This window comes from Petaurus breviceps, unplaced genomic scaffold, assembly GCF_028583685.1.
Source record: "Petaurus breviceps papuanus isolate PSGF00001 unplaced genomic scaffold, PetGlider_PUasm1.0 91133, whole genome shotgun sequence".
NCBI classification, from domain to species: Eukaryota; Metazoa; Chordata; class Mammalia; order Diprotodontia; family Petauridae; genus Petaurus; species Petaurus breviceps.
Genome location: NW_027187419.1, coordinates 90,216,169 through 90,225,151, shown reverse-complemented (window position 1 = coordinate 90,225,151; position 8,983 = coordinate 90,216,169). Strand labels below are relative to the sequence as shown.

At 38.7% G+C, this 8,983-nt stretch overlaps 1 long non-coding RNA gene across 1 annotated transcript; it reads left to right on the top strand.

Moving 5' to 3' along the window:
* Nucleotides 1–614: 614 nt before the first annotated feature.
* Nucleotides 615–8,653, top strand: LOC138155091 (uncharacterized). Its single transcript, XR_011166758.1, has 3 exons — nucleotides 615–899; nucleotides 4,781–4,882; nucleotides 8,411–8,653. It is a non-coding gene; the product is annotated as an uncharacterized lncRNA (long non-coding RNA).
* The last annotated feature ends 330 nt before the right edge of the window (nucleotides 8,654–8,983 follow it).

Below are 8,983 nucleotides of genomic sequence, written 5' to 3'. Positions count from 1 at the left end.
ATTTTAGTCCTTTCTTACACACACACACACACACACACACACACACACTTACACCAACACTGCTGTCAGTCCTGCAGCAATTTTCAGGAGCCACAACTCCATGATCCTGAAACTTTAACTGCTGACAGGAAGTTGCTTGAAGCAGCCTTGTTATTAACAAGCCACCTTCTCCACACCCTATCTGCACTGGAAGCCACCCCCAGCTCCTCACCTCCATCTGTCTCTCAGTACGGTGGGGCGTGCACGCCAGCAGGTTCTGACCATGAGGTTCAGGTTGCTGCTGAGTTACTCATCAAACATCCTGCGCTGCATGGACTCCTTCCTCTCAGTACCATAGGCTGCAGCCAGTCTGACAGGCATGGTGTATGTGTGTGTGTGTGTGTGTGTGTGTGTGTGTGTGTGTGTGTGTGTGTGTGTGTGTGTGTGTGTGTGTGTGTGTACAGGCACACTTGTGCTTGCCTCCTTTTATAATGAAGGTACTGTACACAAAAATCTCAATGGTATGGGAGTGAAAAGATTTCTTTTCTCCTGCCCAGAGAGATCTCCGTGATGCTGTGGGTGTGGGTGTCTCTCCTAAGATTTATTACATCCTCTTTGTTGGGTCCCTTGATTCACTATCTTCTGTGCTTTGTTCTCAACAGCTTATCGTCTGAAATAGAAGCCACCAGCCTCGGATTCTTCCTCCTGCCTTTTAAAGGCCTCTGATGACTCACATTCGGTGCTTCCATATTAAAATATAGGACATCTATGTACTGACTAACCTAACCCACTGGGCTCTTTCTAATGTAAAAGACTACACTTATTCTCAAGCTGCTGGATATGAAGGAATATATGAATGACTTGTGATTTACCTTTTTACACATTTTAAGTGAAGCAGTGTGTAATATTGCTTCAAAATGGTGAGTAAGGAGTGATTTTCACTTGGGAAGTTTGATGGTTGTGGTTCTTTTTCTCCTTCCTTCCCTCCTGGAATGCTTTTGGCACTTTTCTACTGTTCACTTTTAGCATGAATTTGGAGGGGGGAACATGTCTTTGACTGGAGCTAGACAGCATCCTCTGCTTCATGTCTTTAAGACATATGCTTAGCTTCTTGCATCCCCGCAAAGGGCTTTTCAAACGTGCACATTTTGTGTTTATAGCTAAATCCTGATGGATGGTTACAGTACTAGATGATGGTTCCAAGGAGGGTGTCAGAGCATTTCCAATCAACTATACATCCCCTCCACCTTCCCCATTTAGTTCTATAGATGAAATCACAAAAAGGACACAGAACCGAAATTATGTACTAAAAGTATTAAAGGAAGTACAAAGGCAGATTTTGACATTATTAAACCTTTGTGAAGTATGAAGATATTCTTTCTGATGGAGTTAGAGGGCCAGCTTGCCATAAGTTGGCTAATGAAAGGCCACACCTTTAGTGCACTACAGACAGTAAGTTATCAGCTCTCAGATACCACCAAGGCAGGAAGCAACTTCAATTAGTATGCTCACTGGTGATCTAGAGGAGAGTCAGCTTTTGAGAGGATATTGCTTTCTGCCTTTCCTGCTAACCTCTACCTAAGGAAGGGGGTAGGGAAGGAGAATGGATTTCTCCCCCTCCCTTCCCAAATAGCCATCATGTCTTACAATCCTAGTTGTCCAATAGGAGACACTACTCTCAGCAGGGAAGAGGCCTAGTGGGTTAGAGAGACAGTTGAGGATCTATGGTTTTAAGGAAGAATTAGCCTAGGCAGTCAGGACCCAGCTGCTTAGCTGAGCAAGTCCAGGGTGTCCACTTCAGCCAACTGTCTGACATATGTCGTGCTCAGTGGGGAGCAGCATGAGGAGACCATGAGAAAAGATCCTGGGGCTTTACAGTGCTAGAGATGTGGCTTGACTTGGCCACCCATGTTTCCTAGGTGTGTGCCTCACTACCAATCTACCCTAGGGATAAGTCCATTGATCTGTATGTTTTTACGGGAGTGTGCACCCCAGGTTTTGGGGAGCGGAGCTTTGTAGCTACTGTTTTTACTATCTCATTTCTGTGAATGTTTTGTGGTTGTTGTTGCGCAGTTGTTTTTTGGTTATGTCCGATTTTTTGTGACCCCATTTGGCATTTTCTTGGCAAAGATACTGGAGTGGTTTGCCACTTCTTATTCCAGTTCATTTTAGGACAAAGAACTGATGTAATAGGGTTAAATGACTTGCCCAGGGTCACACAACTACTAAGTATATTACAATCAACTCTCATGAGCAGGTTAAGTAGACATTAGAAGAGCTCTCCTTCTACCTATAATGGATGCTTATTTAAAGAATAACAACAATGATCTCATTACTGAATGAATACAAGTATGAACCTGAAGATCTGCTTAGGATTAGTATTATTTTCACTTCTCTTTGACAAATGCAGTTCCTGGGATTGCTATTATAGTTTGTGTAAACGTTGAAGTTTCACTCCCAGCCAAGGCTACTGATTTTTGTTGTTGTTTGTTTTTTAATCATTACTGTACTTCAGACTTCTCCCGATCAAATTATACTAAGAATAACAGTTAGCCAGTTGTATAATATTAGAAGAATCAGTTAATGTTTTAAATGTCTAAGACTCCAAATAGTAAGCTGCCTATTGTGAACATGGCTAAAGTTCTGATAAAACTTCTTTATAACTTTGCAGTTTAAGAAAAGTTTAAACAACAATAACAAAAAGCTGGCAACTTCTTAAATGTTCAGATTTAGAGGCAGCTTGTCCAGTAGATGTCCTGCTGGGCTGTGGGTTTTGGGTTTTCTTTTTTTTTTTTTTTTTTTTTTTGAGCCTCTGAATAAGTAGCTTGGCCTGTGGTGTTTATCAGAACTGTTCAACCTCTTTAACCTTATCAACTCTCAAGTCTCTTAGCTTCTTAGAACAACAATAGCATTCCTAAACCAATTCCCCATTGACTCCACTTCCCTCTCACAAAACTTAGGATAATTGAGGACAATGATTGTCCTTGGTTTTAAGGTTGTAATTTGGCTCATTTGATAGGCCAGAGGAGAAAATGTGACACCCTCCCCCACCCCTACCATTAGAAATCAGTATAAAGGGAGAAGCATAGGTGTTTCCTTATTGAAATAATACTTTACCAATACATTTCAGTAGTTCTGTTAATTTTATAGTAAAATTATATTTTCTTCCAAAGTTAATCATGTATGTGTTCTCTCATCTTGTAAACTCCAGGATGGAGTAGCAACATTACCACTGGGTTGTTCAAGAAAGCATTTGTTAAATATATGTGGGCAATTAGCACTATACTATGTTCTCTAGAACAGTACACAGACAAGGGCTCTACCCTTTGAAAGTTAAAATCTGATCATTTCTTAACTCTTGTGGGGTATTAATTTAATCTCTATTAGAGCTCCTGATTAGATAAATTGATATTTTTCTCTATGTTTTCTTAAATTTGTCCTGAAAAATCATGAGTTTTAGAGAAGTTTATATTTCTTAGCTCAGAATTAGTTGAAGTGGGCATAGGGAATTGTTCTAAGTACCCAGAAATCCTAAAGGACTTCAAATCACTAAAGATAGTAAACTTCAGTATTACTATGTTAGGAGTAAGTGACAAAACATCTCTTTTCTTTTAGACCTCAACAGTGCCATGCTGATTTAGCTATAGGAAAGACAGCGGAAGGGTAGGGAGCCATGACTTTCCAACTGTGTTTCTGTAACTCGGATATTTACAGCTGAGATAACTAATCCTTTTGGCTATTCTTTGCTTTAAAACAACAACAACAACAATAAAGGTGTCTACAATATAAGCTCCAGGTCTGATTGTGGTGAACTGGTCACTTAGGTTTTCTTTGAATTACCTTAGTGGAAAGAAACAAACTTTGTTTAGCCCATTCAACAAAGACTTGCTACTTATTTCATTATCTTGAATCCCCAAGTAGATTTTGTAAATCAACATAAATGGTGAAAGTTTACATATCTGTGTCATAAGCACCAATTAAAAAAAAAAATCAGCCAAGGCAGAAAAAAGGACATTTGAAATCCCCTGAATTCATTATTATTCTTCCCTTCTATCCAGACCCATCAACTGAAGTGACTAAAGAATTAACTCTAGTGAAGGGCTACGTAAGTGGCTGTTCCTCTGATTTCTCACATAGCTCTTTGTGGCTAGGGTCGAACATAGCTTTAAACCAATAACCCTGAAAGATTCTTCTACTCTATCCAATCTGCATGTTGGTACTTTCATCATCAAGTTACTGATTCAGTTTTCAGCCTCCCCAAGTATAACCTATTCATCACTCCTCTTGAAAACTGATGAGTCCATTCAAGTGGACTTTGCTTCAAGGAAGTTTTCTTGCAATTAATCATAGGGAGAATTGTGAGTATCCCCAAACTATTAAATAAATAGGAAACCCGGTGAAACTATCCTGGTTTTAACAGCTTATTTATAGAAGGTAGTCTTAGGGGGCTTATTTTTTTTAAACAGTGCACACTGAACATTTTTAGGCACATGAGTATGCATTTGCTGCTCATTATGAGCTGCAGTTCTGGGGCAAAGCTGGGTACAAAGAGACTGTGAAGGACAAACCCTACCATTCATCTGTACACATGTACCATGCTGACTGCTGCATGTTGTGGAAAGATTCTCTGTAGATTCCCCAATCTGAAGAAATAATGAGCTTAAAGCAGGGGAACCTCTGAAAACAGTTGGCAGTTAGATAATGATGGATATGCTACAAATTCTAGAGATATCGGTGGAGAAGGATGGATGAATGATGCATATAATGAAAAGCAGGCTAAAGCCGATCACCTTCCTTTTAGGACAAACATGTAAAATGCAGTTCAGTATACTGGAGATATCGCCTGTAGTGTATTATGTTGCATAATAAATGACAGCGAAGAAAAGGATGTCTTTATTACCAGGTAAGTTTAATAGGAAAAAAAATGTAGTTGGTGGTTTGAGCAGCAAAAGGCAAGTTGAGATTTGGGGTTTGAGGGAAGGTTTCCCTATATGTTTTCCTGATACCAGCCAAACTGATTGACTCCTTGGTGGCTTAGTTTTCTTCTGAAAAATGCAATGTAAGAAAAGTTGATAAATTTAAGACTCTATCTAACACATGCCAAAATAATTAGTTGAAGAGAAAAAAAAATTAAAATGTTTGTCAAAATGTTGTTTAACCTACATGACAAGCAACCAACCTCTTTGATTATTTGGATGACCTTATTTTTTTTCACTGAATTGATTGATTGTATTGTTATAATGTTGTCACATTTAAACCAACCCCCTGGCACATGAAAATATTTTGAGAAAGCCTAAATTTATGTGTGTCTCTAAATTTTCAGGTGAAAATTGTCAGAGATACAAACCTCATTAAATTAGAAAAGAAATAAAAGTGGTAGTTAACACCAATAATTAGAACCAAAAAGGATTGATTGTTTCTAGAATTGGAATTCCGAAGGCCCACTTATATTTATTTTGTTTCTCTCCTTAAGCTGTGTGGACTTCTGCAACAACTCTATATATTGGCCCAGTCAACAAATAGCACTGTGCAGAAAATAGAAGCTGATTTACCCCTGATTACAATGACATAAAACTACCCCCATCTCTTCATGTTACCTGGTGCAAAGCACGAAACCTGCTTTTTTTGGCTATTCTAAGGAAATGGACAGAGCGTGCATGGTCTATGGAGTTAGAGGCTGTTGTTCTTGAGTCATTTCAATCATGGCTGACTCTTTGTGACCCATTTGGGGTTTTCTTGGCAAAAGTTTGCCAATTCTTTCTTCGGCCCATTTTATAGATATGAAATTGAGGCAAACGGGGTTAAGTGATTTGCCCAGGATCACATAACTAATAAGTATCTGAGGCTGAATTTGAAATCAAGTAAATGAATTTTCCTGATTCCAAGTCCAGTACTTTAATAAACTGAGTCACCTAGCTGTACCTTGAGGTAGAGAAGCTGGATTCAAATCTCACCTCTGGTACTAATTATGTGACTTTAGGCAAACCACTTAACCAATTTGGGCCTCAGTTTCCTAATCTATAAAGTCAGAGGGTTGGTTTAGATAGCCTCTAAGGTCCTTTTCAATGCTAGGTCTATGATCCTATGAATTAACAATATATATTCCATACATTGGACAGTTGGCTGGCACAATGGATAGAGGACTGGGCTTGGAATCAGGAAGACTCATCTTTATAAGTTCACATCTGGCCTCAGATATGTATTAGCTTTGTGACACTGGGCAAGTCACTTAACCCTGTTTGCCTAAGTTTCCTCATCTGTAAAATAAGTTGGAGAAGGAAATGGCAAATCACTCTAGTATCTTTGCCAAGAAAACCCCAAATGTGTTCATGAAGTGTTGTACGTTACTGAAAGGCCACAATAACAACAAAAATGCCATACCTTTCCCTGGTAAAATTAAGAGTTAAAAGTCTAATACTACTGCTGGTTGTAAGGATAATGGCTATTTTATAAGCTATCTGAGGAAGAGATGTGGCATACAATGCTGGGTACTTGGGGGACATGATCAATATTCAAGTTTTTGAAGCACTTTAACATGGATGATATTAATAGATTATTTTACAAAGGTCTTTCACATGCATTTTCTCATTTGATTTTCATGAAAACTCTGTAAGATAGGCAGGGCAGGTATTTTAACCCCCATTTTATAGGAGAAAAAACGAACTCCCCAGAGAGTCATGTTTTGTTCAAGGTCATTTAGTAAGGGATCTCTCACTCTTCTAAAGTCCCATAGCAGTTTGTGACACTTGGACTACAGTTAATTTTATTCTTTTTTCAGCTTCTTTGCTAAGGACTATAAAGTCCTCAAGATCAGGGAATAGGTCTTAGATCTATTCCCCATACTGGAATAGCATAGTACCTTGGATGTTATATGTCCTCAATACATTTTGTTGAATTTAAGTGGTATAGCTAATATAAGAAGCCAGGTCTACACACCCAGGTGGCAAGTGAAAAGAGCTTAACCAGCTATCTTCTTCTGTAGCATGTTTGGAGGAAGTAGGGAAGGATCCAATAGATAAAGAGAGGTTGAATATTGGAGAGAGAAGTGATGAGGATAATTGACATTTTAATTTGCTGGAGAAGATGGGAGGAGATAGTATCAAGAGCCCATGTAGAAGGATTTGGCCCTGGCAAAGAAAAGGGTCAAAATCCTAAGTTAGGGGTGAGGAACCTATGGCCTCAAGGTCACATGTGGCCCTCTAGGTCCTCAAGTGCGGCTCTTTGCCTGAATCCAATTTTTTTTTTTTTTTAAAGGAATCCAAAGTTTGGATTCAGTGAAAGGGCCACACCTGAGGACTTAGAGAGCCACATGAGGCCTCGAGGCTGAAGGTTCCCCACCCTGTCCTAAGGGATTTTGAAAAAAAGATTCTACCTGTTTGGAACTCTTTCCACCTTTCTTTCATATTTACCTATATCCTTCCTTTTAGTCTTTCTGTTTTGCATTACTATTGTTGATATCTGATACTCTTAAATAAACCCTTCCTCTTTTCTACTTGCTTCCATAATTTCATTCTTCTCTTTCCTTCTTTCTACCTAGTGAGTTTATTGTTGTTATTATTATTAATTTTGAAAATTTTTTTAGTCAATTAGTCATTCCTGACTCTTCATGACCCCATTTTGGGGTTTTCTTAGCAAAGACACCACAGTGGTTTGCCATTTCATTTTCCAGCTCATTTTACAGATAAGGAAATTGAGGCAGAGGGGGTTAAATGGCTTGACAAGGGTCACACAGTTAATAATTGTCTGATGCTGGATCTGAACTCAGGTCCTCCTGACTCGAGAGCCAGCACTCTATCTACTGTGCCAACTAGCTGCCCCAATTTTGGATTAGGCCTGTAATTTCACGGGTATAAGGAGCTCTTGGAGAGGAAAGTCTCTTTGCCAATGTAGATTGGTACCTGTTTTGTAACTTATTGGCTTAGAGAGATGTCTGTGAGACTCTGAGAGCTTAAGTGATTATTCCATATCCACACATCTAGAATGTGTCAAAGGCACAACTTAAAATCAGATCTTCTTGATCCCAAAGCAGTCTCTATATCCACCCTACCTATTGCCTTCCTCATCTTCCTCATCCTTATTGTCATCATCATCATCACACTATTACTATTATTAGGTAGCCAGGTAGATAGAGGGCCAGCCTGGAGTCAGGATGACCTGAATTCAAATTTAGCCTCAGACACTAACTAGCTGTGTGCCCTCCAGCTAGACATTTAACTTCTGTCTGCTTCGTTTTCCAACTGTAAAATGGAGATAATTATTAAACATCTACCTCACAGAGTTGTTAGGAGGATCGAATGAGTTAATATTTGTAAAGCATTTTGTAAACTTTGAAGTGCTGTATAAATGTTAATGATTATCTCATTTTTTCCCTTGCTTTTGCAGGGTTCAGTTGTTATCCTGTTTTTACTCCTTCTTATTTTATATTCTACAGATTACTGTTTGGGAGAGTAACATGACTGCTCTTTATAATTCAATAAGGACTTTGTGATATAATTTATCTTCTGTAAACTCATTGAAAGCATCTTTGAGACAACTACAGGAGCAGGAGGGATGCCCCGGTGACATCATGTCCTATTCTTCAGTGGTTCTTCTGTTGGTTTTCTCTATTTTGAGAGCTTTTCATAGTTTGGGGATTGTGAGTGTTCAGCATGATTACATCTATTAAAATGTTCTTTAATTTTTATGTATCAATGTTATATTCAGGAAGGAGTGGGTGACAATGCTATCTGTAATAATGCTCCAGTTTTCATAGTGTATTTGTTGAATTCTCAAGGTTATTTGGGCTTTTCTAGTTATAATGCAGTGATTTTTTTTCACTTTATAAAGGATAGAGAATTTCTGGTATATTATTCTAATCGCCTGATTGTGACTTTCTAGGCTTTCACCACCTGCAGTGATATGTTGCACTGTTTCCACTGTATCATTGCATAATTTGCATTGATCAAGTAGTCTAAACTCCTTCAGAATAACCTTTCTGTAGTTGATGATCTGAGGGCCATGATTC